The following is a 21,097-nucleotide window of genomic DNA, read 5'->3' on the forward strand; positions in this document are numbered from 1 at the left end:
AAGGAAGAGTTATTAACACAGTTACAGCTGTAAAGTTTTGGCCATTTACCAGCCAAAACTCACAGCATAATCTACTGAAACTATGTCACACCACAAGTATTAACCACCTCTACACCCCTCTTCCCATTTTATGCCTTTACAGAGAAAACATGCAATTTGTTATGAAAAAAACCTGTGTCCAGCATTCATCCTGGCATTGAGGGAAATGGCTCAAACCTCTGCTATGCCTTGATATATGATTCAGATTCTGTGCTGTAAGGAGCCTGATAGAGTGTGGAAATAAGAGTCAATAAGCATAAAATCTTAGGTCAATTTTGGAAGTTAATCCTGAATTTCCTGACTTCAGTTGCTTTGAAGATAATTATTACCTCTTGTAGTTACTATAAATATTTTCATAATATTCACATTTCCTGATTCCACCCTGAAAGAAAGCAGGAAATGCCAACAATTGGGAGAATTGACATTTGCTAGCGGAGCAAAAGGCTCGCCTTTGTGTACAGTACACATGAGCTGGATAAGTGAAGTTTTATATGCTGATCCAAAGCAAATGCAAACACTGAATTTTCTGAGATTTCCTCTTTGTTGGAACTTCTTCTCACACATTTCAGCTGTAAACTTTCTTGCCAACTCAAAACAGCCCTTTTGAAGTGATGGCCCAGTAGTGAAAGCAGGAAGTGTATGGTTTATGGTATCGTCTTGTAGGGTGAGAGGGAAAAAAGAACGGGAGGGCTGTGTATCAGACTGGAACTACAGGGAGGAAAAGTGAATGTGTGCTTGTCAGAAACAAGAATTTTGTAATATGAAGGTATGGCATGCAATATATACTTAAAGAAAATCCCAGGTTTTCAATGAAACTTCCTTCAGTTCAAAAAGAGCCCTCAGGTTTAACAATCTGTCAGAGCTAATATTATATATGTGACCTTAAATATTCATTGAGTTTGTAGAGATTTCATCTTCTTTTGCATTTATCAAGAATTATTCATAATATGGAAGCTTCTGTCATAATTCAGACACTTTAGGCCAAAAAATGTAGAAAGAAAACTAAAACCCAAAAGAGAAAATGACAGCTACAGTGATGGAATAGGGATAAGTGATAGTTTTAAAGAAACTCACTGTACATCTATAATTTTCCCTTTTAACACCTTATCTTTAAGCTATACTTTATTTAAGATGTCGACACAGCTTGATGTGAAGTGCATAATTTACTGAATGCTGACTTTCTTGTATGATTTATTTTGTTGTTTTGCAAGTCAAGTACAATCTTGCAACTCTGTCTGACTCGTAAAATACTAAAAAACCCTTTGTGTTTACTGAAGCAGTGATCAAAACATGAACATTATATGCCACATCTAGTTTAAAGCACAAATATGAGTGCCAAATTTGCCTAAAATCAAATCACTCATCCAGAATGCACAGCATCAAAGAGTTTTGATTCGATTTGACAAGGCAGCACAAGGCATTAATGGGACATTCAACACACCAATACAAATTTGCTTTGCCTGTTGCATCACTCTCTACTTCCTGCTCCTTATTTTATGAGGTGATAGACTTGACAAAAAGGAGATTAGAGAGATCTAGATGGAAATATGTACTTTGAAACTTGGCTTTTTTGGTTATTATTTATCATCTGCATTACATCAAGATGGAGAAAGGTATCTTATTCCTCATATTCCTTACATTCCTTAAGATTCCTTATTTTCAGAATGCAGTGCCTATATCTCTCGTCAAAACCAATGACTAGAAATGTTTTTATAAGTAAAGTGATGAAGAAATACATAAAAAAGAGGAACCACGTGACAAAGAAAATTCAGTGATAAACCTAAAAAATAAATTCAGAAATTATTTGTAGTATTGGACATACAATTAATACCAAAGATCTAGGTAGATAAAATTACTTTTCCAGGCTTATTATTACTGGTTGCAGGCTTTAAAATTGCAAACTGTAGTCCTTTCATTGGAAGACTTTTTTTTACCCACAAGTGTATCCATAGTAAAATAAGCCTCATCAAATCCTTTTATGCAGAGGTAATATGGAGGACAGGCAAAACATTTCCTAGAAAACAGCATTATTACTAGGGAATATGTCCTATACCCAGAAGTATATCCACATATATCTCTCTGTTCATGTCTTTTTCAGATGCCCACGGGTACCCATCTACAAAGATACCTACACACCACATCTGGCTCAGGTGAAGGAGCTATGTCTTACACTTCTCCCTTCTAACAGTATGAAATGTCTGCTCTTCATGCAGCTCTTGTGAGCTATTTGGTACTTTGTGATTGTGTCCTTTTTGATGGCATCACAAGGAGTTTGCCCTCATGGAAAGAAAATAGGTATTAGATAACTATTTTGAAGCAAAAAGATATCGGATAATCCGTTGGAAAGACATTAATGAAAAGGTTAATGATACACTAAAAAGTTTTTAAAAACCAAAAACAAACAAACAAACAAAATCTGCATTATAGTCATTCAGTGCAAATTCCCACAAGAAGAGGTTTGTCACCTTTTTCTTTTCCCCCTCAAAGGGCCCTTCCAGCTCTCTCCCATCACAAGCCCACCTTCTGCATCCTGGCACTCCCCAGGCCAGAGCAGGACTGCACCCTCTTGTCCCCATATCACTGCCCCAGGTAGCACATTTCTCCTTTTCCCCTTTCAACACACAAAGGCAACATGAAATAAAAGAGTTGGGCTCTTCAGAATATTTTTCTCCCACAATTTTCAACAACTACAGTGCAATTAAAAGAATGGGTACTTCTGATTAATCAAACTGATAGTTTTACTTCCTCATTAGAAGAACTAGTTTTCTACCAGCAGAGTCCAATTGAGATGGACAGACAGATATTAATATAATTAAATGCAGGAAAAATTAAACTATAGAAAACAAGTGAAAAATTTTACCCAAAATAAAAACTCCTTTGTATCAGCTGTCAGTTCTTGCCAGCGTGAAACATCACTGGAATTCAAGTATATATGTTTTATGAGATACAAACCAAAGTTTAATAAAAGGGAAATATGCTCTTCTATGTTTTGACAGGTAATTATTCTGTGTCAGTATGAGATTGTGTGAAGTATGAAAAAACGAAATATTCCGACTCCTCTAATTTAAGCCTTAAAATAAAGTAGAAGAAAATGGGCTAGCTGCTGTCTTCCTGGTAAAGGCTTCCAGTCTAGCTCAGACCCAGTAATCAATGTGACGTTATAACCAGGGACATAACAAAAAGCAGCTTGGATCATGAAAAGGCTCTCTGGTTTTTCAAAACAAATCAGTCTTCTTTGGATGTGTGCACGGCCTGCTGCTTTTTAAATCTTCAGAGCACTGAAAACATGGCATTTACCTCCCAAAATCCAGGCAAGTTTGTCCTGAGAAATAGAAGTACTCCTACATAGACAAGATTGGGTTGTCTGTGACTGAGTTTCTTCGTTCAGGCTGAGCAATTGTTGGGTATTCTCGAAGGCCTCACAGTGACACTGACTGCATTTGGCATGCTGCACTGAGTTGACACAATCATTTGTCCTCTTTGCACAGTCTGGAAGAAAAGAAACCACAATAGGTATTGGGATTAAAGAATTCAACTTTGCTGGTCTATTTACACCAGACAAATAGAGTACCTGCAGTATCTGGAATCAGCACATTTCTATGTAAAGAATAAGGAATCCAAAGAGCTTCCAGTGCCACCTTGGCAAGTGTTTCTCCCACTAGGTACTTGAAGTGACAAACTAGATTGAGATTCAAGGCAAGGTTTGGGCTTCAATCCAGCTGTCCATAGCATCCTTCAAAAGCCAACAGAGTTGCACAGCTCACCCTCTGCCCAATTCTCCCTCCAACAAAAAAAAAAAAGGATGACAAGATGCAGGTCCATACCTCTGAGAAGTAATAATCCATGCAAATCAGCCAGATAATGCAAAATGACATTGTGGGGAAAAGAACAAAGCAAGAAAGAACAGTCAGCTCTTAGTTTCACTGCACATCAAGGATTATTGACACACAAAACATCAGAAACTAAAACATTCCCAGTTTGAATTGAGCAATATCCTAGGCCAGCACCACACTCATTTCAAGAACTCTTTCCTTATAACACATGATTATGTGTAGCATAGTTTTATTTGTATCTAATTTCAGGATCTTAGGAGTCCCTAAATTTCCAAATGACCCTAAGTATCTTTTCTCACAAAACCTTTCATTGTTAAGGAACATTGTGTCAGTCAGCCAGAACTCTGTTTGTCAAAGCACTGTGAATTTCGCTCAATACTAAACAATAAGCTCGAATTTTGGCTCTAATACTAAACAATAAGCATCTTCATAGATACACCAAGGATTCTGAATACTTTCAGTCATTCTAAAATTGTGTGGAAAAAGAAGATTGACTGTGGTTCTTAGAGACATGAAAACTTTATTATAACACCTCAATTATTAGCTTTACTCTTTATGCAAATAATATAAAGTAGGGTAGGTGTTTATAACACAATATATTTGTCAAAGCATACAGTACAAGCCATACACCATTCTGTCAAACATTCTGACAAAATGGCAAATGAGGAGAGAATGTGGAAGCAACATGATGAAAATGTCCAAGTCAGTCAGTATCAGAGAATGAGTTCTTGATTTTGTCCTGTCTTCCTCTTAACCAGGGGCCATGCCTTCCTAGAGGCTGAATGTGCATTATATATAATGCTATATGATACAATGGAAGTCTGATCAGTTTCATCTGAGCTTTTCAAATATTGTAATTGAAATATCGATATCTCATTGCTAGCTAGCAAATACTGTTAGGAACAAAACGCAAAACTTTTGTTTTCCATAGGAGGAAATGAACCCCCCACTAACATCACATTCTACTCCAATTCATTCATCAAGATATCATTAATTAAATTTTTATCATTCCTCAGAATGGAGAAAACAATCTCTAACAATGGTCTACTGAGCTGTAGCCATTAATTTCAGGTCACAGGCCACGAAGAAATGACCTGAAAAGGTACTTTAATTAACATCAAGTATTTGTTACAAGTGATAATCATGATCGCTTTAGTATGTGCCAAGCAGAAGATAAGACTGATGAATCTCTTGTGGTTAGAGCATTGATTTGTAATTTATATGAGAGAAGGATATTTAAACAGAAGGGAAAAGGTATCAAACATTCAGATCAGAGGTTATAGTATCTTACAGATCTCTGAGGACTTTTCTTTTGAAGAACATGTTTCTCATGTAAGTTATCATTATGTACCCCGCAAAACATAAAAATATTGAGCTTTGTGATATGGCAGCCATATTTTTGTACACTATGTTGACTTGTTGACTGTCACTCAAAACAAATACTTACAAAGTCCTAAATCTAAGCATTTGAACACTTGCCTCAGCCCTTTTATAATTTTGTAGATCCAATTTTCAAAATAGCAGCATTTGTGAAGATCAGACTCAGAGTTCCCATTCAACAATGGGTATCCAAGGTGAGTGGATAAAAACTTTTAAACTTGTGCCTCATGAAGAGACTTGTACCCCGTACACCTTCAGAAGTGTCACACGGCAAGGTGCTAAGATAAATGAAAGAGATAGCACAAATTGGCAGGTGACGATTCCCCAGATTTTTTGAAAGATCTGTGATCTAAAGCTACAGATCTAAATATAATCTAAATTACCATAAAAGATACAGCCGTTTCAACTTCCTGCAATGCTTGAGCTTTGCCTTCTCCAAAACACAGAGCCTTCTGCATCTGAGCTATTGCAGTTTATTGCTATTTTAAAAAAAAAAAAAAAAACTTTCCCTGCACCAAGAATCTCTTTTCCTTGAATTTTAAGAGGCATTAAATTAGTTTTTCTGCCAATCGAAATGATTTCTCTTCTATGGTGTCATGTTCCACAGAACATTTTGGAGAAAATAAGATGCCTTTCAGCATATGAAGGAACAGCAAAAAATCCTGCATTTAATCATCTAAGAAAACCACAGAAGAACGAGTAATGAGTGAGCTACACAAGAGATTCTCTCCACAGCTGTTGCTAGAGTACACCAAGTAAAGTTTTCATGGAGTGGAAGTGCTGTTTTGCAATATAAGCTTCCACAAAGCTGGTCTGGTGCAGAGAAGCTGGGAAGCATACAGCCAGCTTTCCTTACGTTACTTTGCACTGGACTGTTTCATTTCTCAATAAAAGCAAAGGAATTATATGCATAAGAAAGTTTTACTCCATGGAAGGGGAAAAAGGGGGGGGGAAGAGCTAAAAGTCTGAAAATTGGCATTTTAGCAACTAATCTAAGAATATTTAAATTATTCCATCAAACTCTTTTGGTTGACAGGTGCTTAAAAAATTATTTGATAGTTCACATTTTTCTAACATCATCAGTGTAATGTTGTACAAAGTATATGTGAATTATCTGATGGGCCCAATGTACCGAGCAGAGGGAGTAAATCCAGCTGTCTCTGAGGACATTAATTTGTTTTAGCATAAGCCAATTCACATTGAACTTGAAACTGATGTTGTTCCCCGTTGTGCTGTTGTATCACTTATGGACCCTTGTAGTGCTTCCACAAGTGAAGGAAGAATATTCATTGGGATAAAAGCTGTGAGCATTTTAAGGGGTGATTCTGCAACAATGAATGAGAATTTCCCTGTGGCAAAAACAAACAAACAAACAAACAAATAAACAAACAAAAAAAAACAGTGATAGAGTAAATATCTTAATGGGCCTTACAAGGCTAAACAAGGAATGAAATTAAAGCTTCCTATGTTTGATAATAGAGTTAAGAAATTTGTGGAATTTTGCTGAACTTGAACATCAGGCAATGTCATGTATTTATGCTCACCTGTGAAATTCCAAGGGCATTAAAATATGGTCATCTTAACAGCTCCTGGTTTGGATTTCAATGAGAGCTCCAAGAACTCCAAGTCCTTAGCACTGCAGAAAACACAACCACTTTTATCCAGGCATCCAAATTTTTGTCCAACAGCCAACATTTCAGTTTGAAATTTTTTCCCCTCATTAATGGTCCCATTTGGGATCTGATCTTTTCAACACATTTGCTATGCTCAAAATAGGTGAGTTCCATCAGGAACATGGAAGAACAGATAGAGCAATGGACAGCGCCTCTGTACAGGAAAGCAAGGATGGAATGTGATGCACAATTTCCCGGTGCACAGAATAATAGGAGGAAATCAGACTCGCCAAAGAAAAGGGTCAGGCAGAGAAAAAAGCTTGACTGTTTTGGCTGCATAAGGATAGCTGTTAGCAGCCAGAAAATTATCAAAGAAGGAGCTGAACACCTAGAGCTTATCCTAAGTCAATGCTCTCTTTACAAGCAGCCTCAGGAAGCTGCCACCATTATGGTTCAGTGAGACAGGAACAGAGCATGGCATGCTGTACTTGTGTGCAACTGCACCCCTACAGTATACTTTGAATAACTTTCCACCACAGTGTTCTTTCAAATAGCTTATCAGCTGCAGGAAATATTTCCCAAGTTGGAGAAACTGCCAAAGCAGGTGAGAGAAGGCAATCTGACAGTACCTGCTTTCTCAGAAATGGTGACCAACAGCAGACATCCCCCATCTACATGTCTGAGTCTGTTCTTGTGTTTAGGCTTACATCCTACAAGGGCAGTCCATTTCCTCCACTATTCCTGGAAGAACAGAAGACAAATATCCATACATTCTCCTCCAAGGCTGTTTTCCCACCTGTGATGCCAGCTGACTACTTTAGATTTAAGGTTCAGAGAATCAAAAATTAAACTAAGTGGGTGAAATGCGGCAAGATCAGAAACTCATGCTCCAAGCTTACACAGCAGGGCAGATTCTGCTTTTGGTTTTTGACAGTCTGTGGGGATGGTTTAAGTGGATGAGGAGACCTGCAGCAGCAGCTCATAAGAGCTGTATTTTTCTGCTAAATCCAGAATCAAAGCACAGAAGTAATATGTTCAGGCTGAAGAAGAGTATTTGGCAGGGAGGGTAAAGTGGAGAGCTCAGTTTGCAATTGCACAGATCCAAAATACTCCATCTATTCTGCAAACAAGCAGCAAATGTAGGGTGTCAGTGCTGAACATCTGAGAACTTGACAACATAAATCACCACTCTAATATAGGTGCCTACGGATTTAATTTATGAGATTCACCACTAAGATGCAACTCATTCCAGGGAAGAAGTTGATTGTTCACCATGTTTGCAACATGCTTACAAAGCCTCCTGGATTGGAAATACCATAATTAGAAAATATGTGCGCACACATTTAGAACTAATTACATAAGAAAGCCTATCATATTTTACCACACTTGCACCATATTTTAAAGAAAACTTTAGACTCCTCATCTTCCACCTTAGAGCTGAGAACTGCTCACTGGATAAGACCTTTTCTGTAGTAAGATTACAGACATTTTCTTGCTGAAATATGCGAAATACCTCTTGTGCTTTAATTAAGAAGACACTTTTTTCAAAAACATTTTTCATCCTCCAGCAAGCACCATGCATTCATAAGGTGCTGGAAACTTCCTTGCCCTGAAACAAAACTTCGACCATCACAAATCCTCAGCATCGTTTTCTTCATACATGTTTGAACAGCTCTGACTATGTGAGATGTTTTAACAATGTGGCAACACTTGGGGGAGTGACACTGCAGCCTGCCTCATGAAGAGTGATATCTGGAAAAAGCTTATGGCAATTCCAATGTCAGCAGCATCAGCAGCAACTCCTGTTTGTAACTCAGAGGTGTGGCTGCCTTCCCTTTCCATGCATCAAGGGTAATCCTCAGAGAAATATACAGCATTACCAAAAATGTTACTGCCTTGTGTCAGTTTAAGCAGCCAAGTCAATGTGGTTTGTGCATGGGCATGATGATAATATCTTATATTTTCCATTTAGTTACTGAAGTCGTGCTTACTAGGGAGGAAAAATGGTATGGATTATTCTGCTCCAGTATGTGAAAACCATGTGAAAGCCATGATTGATGACACGACTCCAAGGAATAAGCCTCAATGACACATGCAGCACAGCTATGAGGTTACTAATAACCACAACCTGTGAATTGAGAAAGAAGCCCTAAAAAATGATTGCTGACAAACACAATGAAAGAGATTTATGGATTGCCTACATCAAGAGTGCCCAATCCTTGTGAAGTGGATGGCTTGTCTCATTCATTATGCTACTGTGACATGAAAATGAAATTCTACTCTTTTTCCTTTTTTTTTTTTTCCCATTTCCACTGAGTGAATATCAGAGACTCCCTTCCAGGGAAAATAAACTTGACTTATGTAGCCACTGAACTTTCAGTAATTTGAGCCCTTCATTCCCTTAATGGTTGAGGAAAACAGGATGTCTTTAGCTCCAAACAAAAGAGATATCACCTTATCAACAGTAGATTTTAGCAAGTCTATTATATGGCTGTAAAGTCATAGCCACTTTTAAATCCAGTTATCTGCATTTTTACTGCCTTTATTCCTGAAAAGTGCTTATACTAAATCATTGGAGGTTGACATCTCTAGTGTTAAATATACTCAAACATTGCTAAGTTCACAGTGGTCAGAGTCCTTTCTCAAGTGTGTTGTTATAAAATACAGTCAGGAAGAATCTAGAGGACTCTCAGCCACACACAGACAAGGACACAAGGGTTGTTTCTGTATCACATGGTAAAAATATATATATATTAAAGATAGAAAAGAGACAGTGGGTCAAATAGTTAAAGATGAAGAAGCCTCGTTCACAGGCAAAGGTTATTCTCAGAACTACTTGTAACCTGTACTGTCAGAGCACCTTGCAGTGAACACTAGTTCTGACACTGTGGTCTCCCATTTTAGTCTGCTGGAAAATCATGCAGCTGTGAAGGCTGAATTGGAAACAAATTCTTCTTACACCAGTCAAGGCTTCTCTGAGAGTGTGTCTTGCTATCCAAAGAAGAAAAAAGGAAGATAATATTTGCATCCGCATATACAGCAATTCCTGAGATTCACAATTGACACAAAATGAAAAGGACCTTGTGCTTTTTGAAGGATTTTTGTGTCTTAAGGTCTTGAGCTGAGATGGAAGCTGTATGGAGGGAACAACAGGTAATGCAAAACTGCTGTGCTGCTAATTTATGTCAAACCAGCAACCTTAAAACTACAAGCTGGGTCACAGGAGTTGTCGAGGCACTCTTTTTAATCTCTGTCAATATGGGGTTCTGTCAGGTCAATCAAGCTCTCTATCTGCTTGGAGATTTTACACTGCCACCCATTTGTGTAGTGGGATGTACCTGCACTGCTCCTCAGCACATTGTGTTACACTGCTGAAGGGTTTGCTTACAGTTCCAGTGAGACAGGAACACAGCATGGCATGTAGAGACATGTGGAGCCCATGTGCTGGGACAAAATATGAGAAGGAAACACCTTGATACACATATCTAATCTACAGAACTTTACATGGATTACCTCTACAGGTACTGGTATCTCTTTCATTTCTAACAGATGTTGTAGTATGTTGCAATTTCCCGTTTCAGACTCCCCAACCTTTCCCAGGTAGCAATAGTTTCTCTGTTCCCCTCCCCCTTTCTCATCCTAAGTGATGTCTATCAAGCTTAACTTTCCAGCAAGGGCGTCGTGTGACTGGCAGAAGTTCAAAAGATGCCTCTCAGCCCTGGGGTGATTGGCCAAAGTGTCATTCTACCCTGATACTCGCCCTCTCCCACCTGGTTGGTAGCTCACCTATCCTCTGCCTTCCCCCTCCACCTGAGCTTAAAAGGACCTGGGACCATGCGGCCGGCATTCTACTGTAGCTGTTACCAAGATTCAGAGACCCTGGAATAAAGCTCCGGACCGAACCCTGCTGTAGAATCCTCTCCTTTCTTCTGCACCAATCATAAGGACTTTCACCCGAGGTAAAGCGGAGTTCCTACCAGATTGGACGTGTTCTCACGGTCTAGCTGTAACTCCTAGCTAGCCAGAGTGATCTCTGCGGTGAAAAACCACAGTAGCTGCCTTTCACTGAGCAGGGAGGGCTGGACGAGGCCAGACACGTTCCATCAGGTAATATTGGAATATTACGCAAATAGGTTACGCCTAGGGTTAGCGTCTCGGAAACCACAAAGCCCACAGCTCCAGGCACACTGCAGCTGCGAAAGGCATCCCAAGGAGAGCGCAAAGCTGCCACAACATGCCTGCATCCATGGCTTTTTTCCTGGGACCAGCCCAAACCCAGTACTGATTTTCCAGCCGAGGGTTATGGTAAGGGTTAAGGTTAGGGTTAGGGTTACGCCTAGGGTTAGCGTCTCGGAAACCACAAAGCCCCCAGCTCCAGGCACACTGCAGCTGCGAAAGGCACCCCAAGGAGAGCACAAAATTGCCACAACATGGCTTCTCCCTGGGCTTTTTTCTTGGGAGCATCCCTAGGCCCAGGCCGATTTCCCTGCCTAGGGTTAGGGTTAGGGTTAGGCCTAGGGTTAGCGTCTCGGAAACCACAAAGCCCCCAGCTCCAGGCACACTGCAGCTGCGAAAGGCACCCCAAGGAGAGCGCAAAATTGCCACAACATGCCTGTCTCCATGGCTTTTTTCTTGGGACCAGCGCTAGGCTAATAATGATTTCCCTGCCTAGGGTTAGGGTTAGGGTTACGCCTAGGGTTAGCGTCTCGGAAACCACAAAGCCCCCAGCTCCAGGCACACAGCAGCTGCGAAAGGCACCCCAAGGAGAGCGCAAAATTACCACAACATGCCTGCCACCACGGCTATTTTCTTGGGAGCAGCCCTAGGCCTGGACCGATTTCCCTGCCTAGGGTTAGGGTTAGGGTTACGCCTAGGGTTAGCGTCTCGGAAACCACAAAGCCCCCAGCTCCAGGCACACTGCAGCTGCGAAAGGCACCCCAAGGAGAGCGCAAAATTACCACAACATGCCTGCCACCTTTGCTTTCTTCTTGGGAGCAGCCCTAGGCCAGGACTGATTTCCCGGCCTAGGGTTAGGGTTAGGGTTACGCCTAGGGTTAGCGTCTCGGAAACCACAAAGCCCCCAGCTCCAGGCACACTGCAGCTGCGAAAGGCACCCCAAGGAGAGCGCAAAATAGCGGCAACAGGTCTGCCTCCACGGCTCTTTTCTTGGGAGCAGCCCTAGGCCCAGGCCGATTTCCCGGACTAGGGTTAGGGTTAGGGTTACGCCTAGGGTTAGCGTCTCGGAAACCACAAAGCCCCCAGCTCCAGGCACACTGCAGCTGCGAAAGGCACCCCAAGGAGAGCGCAAAATTGCCACAACATGGCTGCCGCCTGGGCTTTTTTCTTGGGAGCATCCCTAGGCCCAGGCCGACTTCCCGGACTAGGTTTAGGGTTAGGGTTACGCCTAGGGTTAGCGTCTCGGAAACCACAAAGCCCCCAGCTCCAAGCACACTGCAGCTGCGAAAGGCACCCCAAGGAGAGCGCAAAATTGCCATAACATGCCTGTCCCCATGGCTTTTTTCTTAAGACCAGCGCTAGGCTAATAATGATTTCCCGGACTAGGGTTAGAGTTAGGGTTACGCCTAGTGTTAGCATCTCGGAAACCACAAAGCCCCCAGCTCCAGGCACACTGCAGCTGTGAAAGGCACCCCAAGAAGAGCGCAAAATTGCTACAACATTCCTGCCTCCTGCACTCTTTTCCTGTGAGCATCCCTAGGCCCAGGCCGATTTCGCTGCCTAGGGTTAGGGTTAGGGTTACGCCTAGGGTTAGCGTCTCGGAAACCACAAAGCCCCCAGCTCCAGGCACACTGCAGCTGCGAAAGGCACCCCAAGGAGAGCGCAAAATTGCCACAACATGCCTGCCTCCTCCACTCTTTTCCTGTGAGCATCCCTAGGCCCAGGCCGATTTCCCTGCCTAGGATTAGGGTTAGGGTTACGCCTAGGGTTAGCGTCTCGGAAACCACAAAGCCCCCAGCTCCAGGCACACTGCAGCTGCGAAAGGCACCCCAAGGAGAGCGCAAAATATCCACAACATGGCTGCCGCCTGGGCTTTCTTCTTGGGAGCATCCCTAGGCCCAGGCCGATTTCCCGGACTAGGGTTAGGGTTAGGGTTAGGCCTAGGGTTAGCGTCTCGGAAACCACAAAGCCCCCAGCTCCAGGCACACTGCAGCTGCGAAAGGCACCCCAAGGAGAGCGCAAAATTGCCACAACATTCCTGCCTTCTGCACTTTTTCATGCGAGCATCCCAAGGCTAGGAACCATTCCCCGGCCTAGGGTTAGGGTTAGGGTTACGCCTAGGGTTAGCGTCTCGGAAACCACAAAGCCCCCAGCTCCAGGCACACTGCAGCTGCGAAAGGCACCCCAAGGAGAGCGCAAAATTGCCACAACATGCCTGTCTCCATGGCTTTTTTCTTGGGACCAGCGCTAGGTTAATAATGATTTCCCTGCCTAGGGTTAGGGTTAGGGTTAGGCCTAGGGTTAGCATCTCGGAAACCACAAAGCCCCCAGCTCCAGGCACACTGCAGCTGCGAAAGGCACCCCAAAGAGAGCGCAAAATTGCCATAACATACCTGCAACCTTTGCATTCTTCTTGGGACCAGCGCTAGGCTAATAATGATTTCCCAAACTAGGGTTAGGGTTAGGGTTACGCCTAGGGTTAGCGTCTCGGAAACCACAAAGCCCCCAGCTTCAGGCACACTGCAGCTGCGAAAGGCACCCCAAGGAGAGCGAAAAATTGCCATAACATGCCTGCCTCCATGGCTTTTTTCTTGAAAGGAGCCCTAGGCCATGACCGACTTCCCTGCCTAAGGTTAGGGCTAGGGTTACGCCTAGGGTTAGCGTCTCGGAAACCACAAAGCCCCCAGCTCCAGGCACACTGCAGCTGCGAAAGGCACCCCAAGGAGAGCGCAAAATAGCGGCAACGGGTCTTCCTCCACGGCTTTTTTCTTGGGAGCAGCCCTAGGCCCAGGCCGATTTCCCGGACTAGGGTTAGGGTTACGCCTAGGGTTAGCGTCTCGGAAACCACAAAGCCCCCAGCTCCAGGCACACTGCAGCTGCGAAAGGCACCCCAAGGAGAGCGCAAAATTGCCACAACATGGTTGCCGCCTGGGCTTTTTTCTGGGAGCAGCCCAAGGCCAGGACTGATTTCCCGGCCTAGGGTTAGGGTTAGGGTTACGCCTAGGGTTAGCGTATCAGAAACCACAAAGCCCCCAGCTCCAGGCACACTGCAGCTGCGAAAGGCACCCCAAGGAGAGCGCAAAATTGCCACAACATGCCTGTCTCCATGGCTTTTTTCTTGGGACCAGCGCTAGGCTAAAAATGATTTCCCTGCCTAGGGTTAGGGTTAGGGTTACGCCTAGGGTTAGCGTCTCGGAAACCACAAAGCCCCCAGATCCAGGCACACTGCAGCTGCGAAAGGCACCCCAAGGAGAGCGCAAAATTGCGGCAAGAGTTCTGCCTCCACGGCTTTTTTCTTGGGAGCATGCCTAGGCCCGGACTGATTTCCCTGCCTAGGGTTAGGGTTAGGGTTACGCCTAGGGTTAGCGTCTCGGAAACCACAAAGCCCCCAGCTCCAGGCATACTGCAGCTGCGAAAGGCGCCCCAAGGAGAGCGCAGAATTGTTACAACATTCGTGCCTCCTGCACTCTTTTCCTGTGAGCATCCCGAGGCCCAGGCCGATTTCCCTGCCTAGGGTTAGGGTTAGGGTTACGCCTAGGGTTAGCGTCTCGGAAACCACAAAGCCCCCAGCTCCAGGCACACTGCAGCTGCGAAAGGCACCCCAAGGAGAGCGCAAAATTGCGACAACATGTCTGCCTCGACGGCTTTTTTCTTGGGAGCAGCCCTAGGCCTGGACCGATTTCCCGGACTAGGGTTAGGGTTAGGGTTAGGCCTAGGGTTAGCGTCTCGGAAACCACAAAGCCCCCAGCTCCAGGCACACAGCAGCTGCGAAAGGCACCCCAAGGAGAGCGCAAAATTACCACAACATGCCTGCCACATTTGCTTTCTTCTTGGGAGCAGCCCTAGGCCAGGACTGATTTCCCGGCCTAGGGTTAGGGTTAGGGTTATGCCTAGGGTTAGCGTCTCGGAAACCACAAAGCCCCCAGCTCCAGGCACACTGCAGCTGCTAAAGGCACCCCAAGGAGAGCGCAAAATTGCCACAACATGGCTGCCGCCTGGGCTTTTTTCTGGGGAGCATCCCTAGGCCCAGGCCGACTTCCCGGACTAGGTTTAGGGTTAGGGTTACGCCTAGGGTTAGCGTCTCGGAAACCACAAAGCCCCCAGCTCCAGGCACACTGCAGCTGCGAAAGGCACCCCAAGGAGAGCGCAAAATTGCCATAACATACCTGCAACCTTTGCTTTCTTCTTGGGACCAGCGCTAGGCTAATAATGATTTCCCGGACTAGGGTTAGGGTTAGGGTTACGCCTAGGGTTAGCGTCTCGGAAACCACAAAGCCCCCAGCTCCAGGCACACTGCAGCTGCGAAAGGCACCCCAAGGAGAGCGCAAAATTGCCACAACATGGCAGCCGCCTGGGCTTTTTTCTGGGAGCAGCCCTAGGCCAGGACTGATTTCCCGGCCTAGGGTTAGGGTTAGGGTTACGCCTAGGGTTAGCGTCTCGGAAACCACAAAGCCCCCAGCTCCAGGCACACTGCAGCTGCGAAAGGCACCCCAAGGAGAGCGCAAAATTGCCACAACATGCCTGTCTCCATGGCTTTTTTCTTGGGACCAGCGCTAGGCTAATAACGATTTCCCTGCCTAGGGTTAGGGTTAGGGTTACGCCTAGAGTTAGCATCTCGGAATCCACAAAGCCCCCAGCTCCAGGCACACTGCAGCTGCGAAAGGCACCCCAAGGAGAGCGCAAAATAGCGGCAACGGGTCTGCCTCCACGGCTTTTTTCTTGGGAGCAGCCCTAGGCCCAGGCCGATTTCCCGGCCTAGGGTTAGGATTAGGGTTACGCCTAGGGTTAGCGTCTCGGAAACCACAAAGCCCCCAGCTCCAGGCACACTGCAGCTGCGAAAGGCACCCCAAGGAGAGCGCAAAATTGCCACAACATGGCTGCCGCCTGGGCTTTTTTCTTGGGAGCATCCCTACGCCCAGGCCGATTTCCCGGACTAGGGTTAGGGTTAGGGTTACGCCTAGGGTTAGCGCCTCGGAAACCACAAAGCCCCCAGCTCCAGGCACACTGCAGCTGCGAAAGGCAGCCCAAGGAGAGTGCAAAATTGCCACAACATGCCTGTCTCCACGGCTTTTTTCTTGGGAGCAGCCCTTGCCCTGGACCAATTTCCCTGCCTAGGGTTAGGGTTAGGGTTACGCCTAGGGTTAGCGTCTCGGAAACCACAAAGCCCCCAGCTCCAGGCACACTGCAGCTGCGAAAGGCACCCCAAGGAGAGCGCAAAATTGCCACAACATGGCTGCCGCCTGGGCTTTTTTCTTGGGAGCAGCCCTAGGCCCAGGCCGATTTCCCGGACTAGGGTTAGGGTTAGGGTTACGCCTAGGGTTAGCGTCTCGGAAACCACAAAGCCCCCAGCTCCAGGCACACTGCAGCTGCAAAAGGCACCCCAAGGAGAGCGCAAAATTGCGGCAACAGTTCTGCCTCCACGGCTTTTTTCTTGGGAGCAGCCCAAGGCCAGGACTGATTTCCCTGCCTAGGGTTAGGGTTAGGGTTACGCCTAGGGTTAGCGTCTCGGAAACCACAAAGCCCCCAGCTCCAGGCACACTGCAGCTGCGAAAGGCACCCCAAGGAGAGCGCAAAATTGCCACAACATGCCTGTCTCCATGGCTTTTTTCTTGGGACCAGCGCTAGGCTAATAATGATTTCCCTGCCTAGGGTTAGGGTTAGGGTTACGCCTAGGGTTAGCATCTCGGAAACCACAAAGCCCCCAGGTCCAGGCACACTGCAGCTTCGAAAGGCGTCCCAAGGAGAGCGCAAAATTGCTACAACATTCCTGCCTCCTGCACTCTTTTCCTTTGAGCATCCCTAGGCCCAGGCCGATTTCCCTGCTTAGGGTTAGGGTTAGGGTTACGCCTAGGGTTAGCGTCTCAGAAACCACAAAGCCCCCAGCTCCAGGCACACTGCAGCTGCGAAAGGCACCCCAAGGAGAGCGCAAAATTGCCACAACATGCCTGCCTCCACGGCTTTTTTCTTGGGAGCAGCCCTAGGCCAGGACCGATTTCCCGGCCTAGGGTTAGGGTTAGGGTTACGCCTAGGGTTAGCGTCTCGGAAACCACAAAGCCCCCAGCTCCAGGCACACTGCAGCTGCGAAAGGCACCCCAAGGAGAGCGCAAAATAGCGGCAACGGGTCTGCCTCCACGGCTTAATTCTTGGGAGCAGCCCTAGGCCCAGGCCGATTTCCCGGCCTAGGGTTAGGGTTACGCCTAGGATTAGCGTCTCGGAAACTACAAAGCCCCCAGCTCCAGGCACACTGCAGCTGCAAAAGGCACCCCAAGGAGAGCGCAAAATAGCCACAACATGGTTGCCGCCTGGGCTTTTTACTGGGAGCAGCCCTAGGCCAGGACTGATTTCCCGGACTAGGGTTAGGGTTAGGGTTACGCCTAGGGTTAGCGTCTCGGAAACCACAAAGCCCCCAGCTCCAGGCACACTGCAGCTGCGAAAGGCACCCCAAGGAGAGCGCAAAATTGCCACAACATGGCAGCCGCCTGGGCTTCTTCTTGGGACCAGCGCTAGGCTAATAATGATTTCCCTGCCTAGGGTTAGGGTTAGGGTTAGGCCTAGGGTTAGCATCTCGGAAACCACAAAGCCCCCAGCTCCAGGCACACTGCAGCTGCGAAAGGCACCCCAAGGAGAGCGCAAAATTGCCACAACATGCCTGCCACCTTTGCTTTCTTCTTTGGACCAGCGCTAGGCTAATAATGATTTCCCGGACTAGGGTTAGGGTTAGGGTTACGCCTAGGGTTAGCGTCTCGGAAACCACAAAGCCCCCAGCTCCAGGCACACTGCAGCTGCGAAAGGCACCCCAAGGAGAGCGCAAAATTGCCACAACATGCCTGTCTCCATGGCTTTTTTCTTGGGACCAGCGCTAGGCTAATAATGATTTCCCTGCCTAGGGTTAGGGTTAGGGTTTGGCCTAGGGTTTGCATCTCGGAAACCACAAAGCCCCCAGCTCCAGGCACACTGCAGCTGCGAAAGGCACCCCAAGGAGAGCACAAAATTGCTACAACATTCGTGCCTCCTGCACTCATTTCCTGTGAGCATCCCTAGGCCCAGGCCGATTTCCCGGACTAGGGTTAGGGTTAGGGTTACGCCTAGGGTTAGCGTCTCGGAAACCACAAAGCCCCCAGCTCCAGGCACACTGCAGCTGCGAAAGGCACCCCAAGGAGAGCGCAAAATTGCTATAACATACCTGCAACCTTTGCTTTCTTCTTGGGACCAGCGCTAGTCTAATAATGATTTCCCGGACTAGGGTTAGGGTTAGGGTTACGCCTAGGGTTAGCGTCTCGGAAACCACAAAGCCCCCAGCTTCAGGCACACTGCAGCTGCGAAAGGCACCCCAAGGAGAGCGAAAAATTGCCATAACATGCCTGCCTCCATGGCTTTTTTCTTGAAAGCTACCCTAGGCCATGACCGACTTCCCTGCCTAGGGTTAGGGCTAGGGTTACGCCTAGGGTTAGCGTCTCGGAAACCACAAAGCCCCCAGCTCCAGGCACACTGCAGCTGCGAAAGGCACCCCAAGGAGAGCGCAAAATAGCGGCAACGGGTCTGCCTCCACGGCTTTTTTCTTGGGAGCAGCCCTAGGCCCAGGCCGATTTCCCGGCCTAGGGTTAGGGTTACGCCTAGGGTTAGCGTCTCGGAAACTACGAAGCCCCCAGCTCCAGGCACACTGCAGCTGCAAAAGGCACCCCAAGGAGAGCGCAAAATTGCCACAACATGGTTGCCGCCTGGGCTTTTTTCTGGGAGCAGCCCTAGGCCAGGACTGATTTCCCTGCCTAGGGTTAGGGTTAGGGTTACGCCTAGGGTTAGCGTCTCGGAAACCACAAAGCCCCCAGCTCCAGGCACACTGCAGCTGCGAAAGGCAACCCAAGGAGAGCGCAAAATTGCCACAACATGGCTGCCGCCTGGGCTTTTTTCTTGGGAGCATCCCTAGGCCCAGGCCGATTTCCCGGCCTAGGGTTAATCTTAGGGTTACGCCTAGGGTTAGCGTCTCGGAAACCACAAAGCCCCCAGCTCCAGGCACACTGCAGCTGCGAAAGGCACCCCAAGGAGAGCGCAAAATTGCCACAACATGGCTGCCGCCTGGGCTTTTTTCTTTAGAGCAGCCCTAGGCCAGGACTGATTTCCCGGCCTGGGATTAGGGTTAGGGTTATGCCTAGGGTTAGCGTCTCGGAAACTACAAAGCCCCCAGCTCCAGGCACACTGCAGCTGCGAAAGGCACCCCAAGGAGAGCGCAAAATAGCGGCAACAGGTCTGCCTCCACGGCTGTTTTCTTGGGAGCAGCCCTAGGCCCAGGCCGATTTCCCGGACTAGGGTTAGGGTTAGGGTTACGCCTAGGGTTACCGTCTCGGAAACCACAAAGCCCCCAGCTCCAGGCACACTGCAGCTGCTAAAGGCACCCCAAGGAGAGCGCAAAATTGCCACAACATGGCTGCCGCCTGGGCTTTTTTTGTGGGAGCATCCCTAGGCCCAGGCCGACTTCCCGGACTAGGGTTAGGGTTAGGGTTACGCCTAGGGTTAGCGTCTCGGAAACCACAAAGCCCACAGCTCCAGGCACACTGCAGCTGCGAAAGGCACCCCAAGGAAAGCGCAAAATTGCCATAACATACCTGCAACCTTTGCTTTCTTCTTGGGACCAGCGCTAGGCTAATAATGATTTCCCGGACTAGGGTTAGGGTTACGCCTAGGGTTAGCGTCTCGGAAACCACAAAGCCCCCAGCTCCAGGCACACTGCAGCTGCGAAAGGCACCCCAAGGAGAGCGCAAAATAGCAGCAACGGGTCTGCCTCCACGGCTTTTTTCTTGGGAGCAGCCCTAGGCCCAGGCCGATTTCCCTGCCTAGGGTTAGGGTTACGCCTAGGGTTAGCGTCTCGGAAACTACAAAGCCCCCAGCTCCAGGCACACTGCAGCTGCGAAAGGCACCCCAAGGAGAGCGCAAAATTGCCACAACATGGTTGCCGCCTGGGCTTTTTTCTGGGAGCAGCCCTAGGCCTGGACTGATTTCCCGGCCTAGGGTTAGTGTTAGGGTTACACCTAGGGTTAGCGTCTCGGAAACCACAAAGCCCCCAGCTCCAGGCACACTGCAGCTGCGAAAGGCACCCCAAGGAGAGCGCAAAATTGCCACAACATGCCTGTCTCCATGGCTTTTTTCTTGGGACCAGCGCTAGGCTAATAACGATTTCCCTGCCTAGGGTTAGGGTTAGGGTTACGCCTAGAGTTAGCATCTCGGAATCCACAAAGCCCCCAGCTCCAGGCACACTGCAGCTGCGAAAGGCACCCCAAGGAGAGCGCAAAATAGCGGCAACGGGTCTGCCTCCACGGCTTTTTTCTTGGGAGCAGCCCTAGGCCCAGGCCGATTTCCCGGCCTAGGGTTAGGATTAGGGTTACGCCTAGGTTTAGCGTCTCGGAAACCACAAAGCCCCCAGCTCCAGGCACACTGCAGCAGCGAAAGGCACCCCAAGGAGAGCGCAAAATTGCCACAACATGGCTGCCGCCTGGGCTTTTTTCTTGGGAGCATCCCTACGCCCAGGCCGATTTCCCGGACTAGGGTTAGGGTTAGGGTTACGCCTAGGGTTAGCGCCTCGGAAACCACAAAGCCCCCAGCTCCAGGCACACAGCAGCTGCAAAAGGCAGCCCAAGGAGAGTGCAAAATTGCCACAACATGCCTGTCTCCACGGCTTTTTTCTTGGGAGCAGCCCTTGCCGTGGACCGATTTCCCGGACTAGGGTTAGGGTTACGCCTAGGGTTAGCGTCTCGGAAACCACAAAGCCCCCAGCTCCAGGCACACTGCAGCTGCGAAAGGCACCCCAAGGAGAGCGCAAAATTGCCACAACATGGCTGCCGCCTGGGCTTTTTTCTTGGGAGCATCCCTAGGCCCAGGCCGATTTCCCTGCCTAGGGTTAGGGTTAGGGTTACGCCTAGGGTTAGCGTCTCGGAAACCACAAAGCCCCCAGCTCCAGGCACACTGCAGCTGCAAAAGGCACCCCAAGGAGAGCGCAAAATTGCCACAACATGGCTGCCGCCTGGGCTTTTTTCTTGGGAGCATCCCTAGGCCCAGGCCGATTTC

This window comes from Fringilla coelebs (genome assembly GCF_963513975.1).
Source record: "Fringilla coelebs genome assembly, chromosome: 3".
Lineage (NCBI taxonomy): Eukaryota > Metazoa > Chordata > Aves > Passeriformes > Fringillidae > Fringilla > Fringilla coelebs.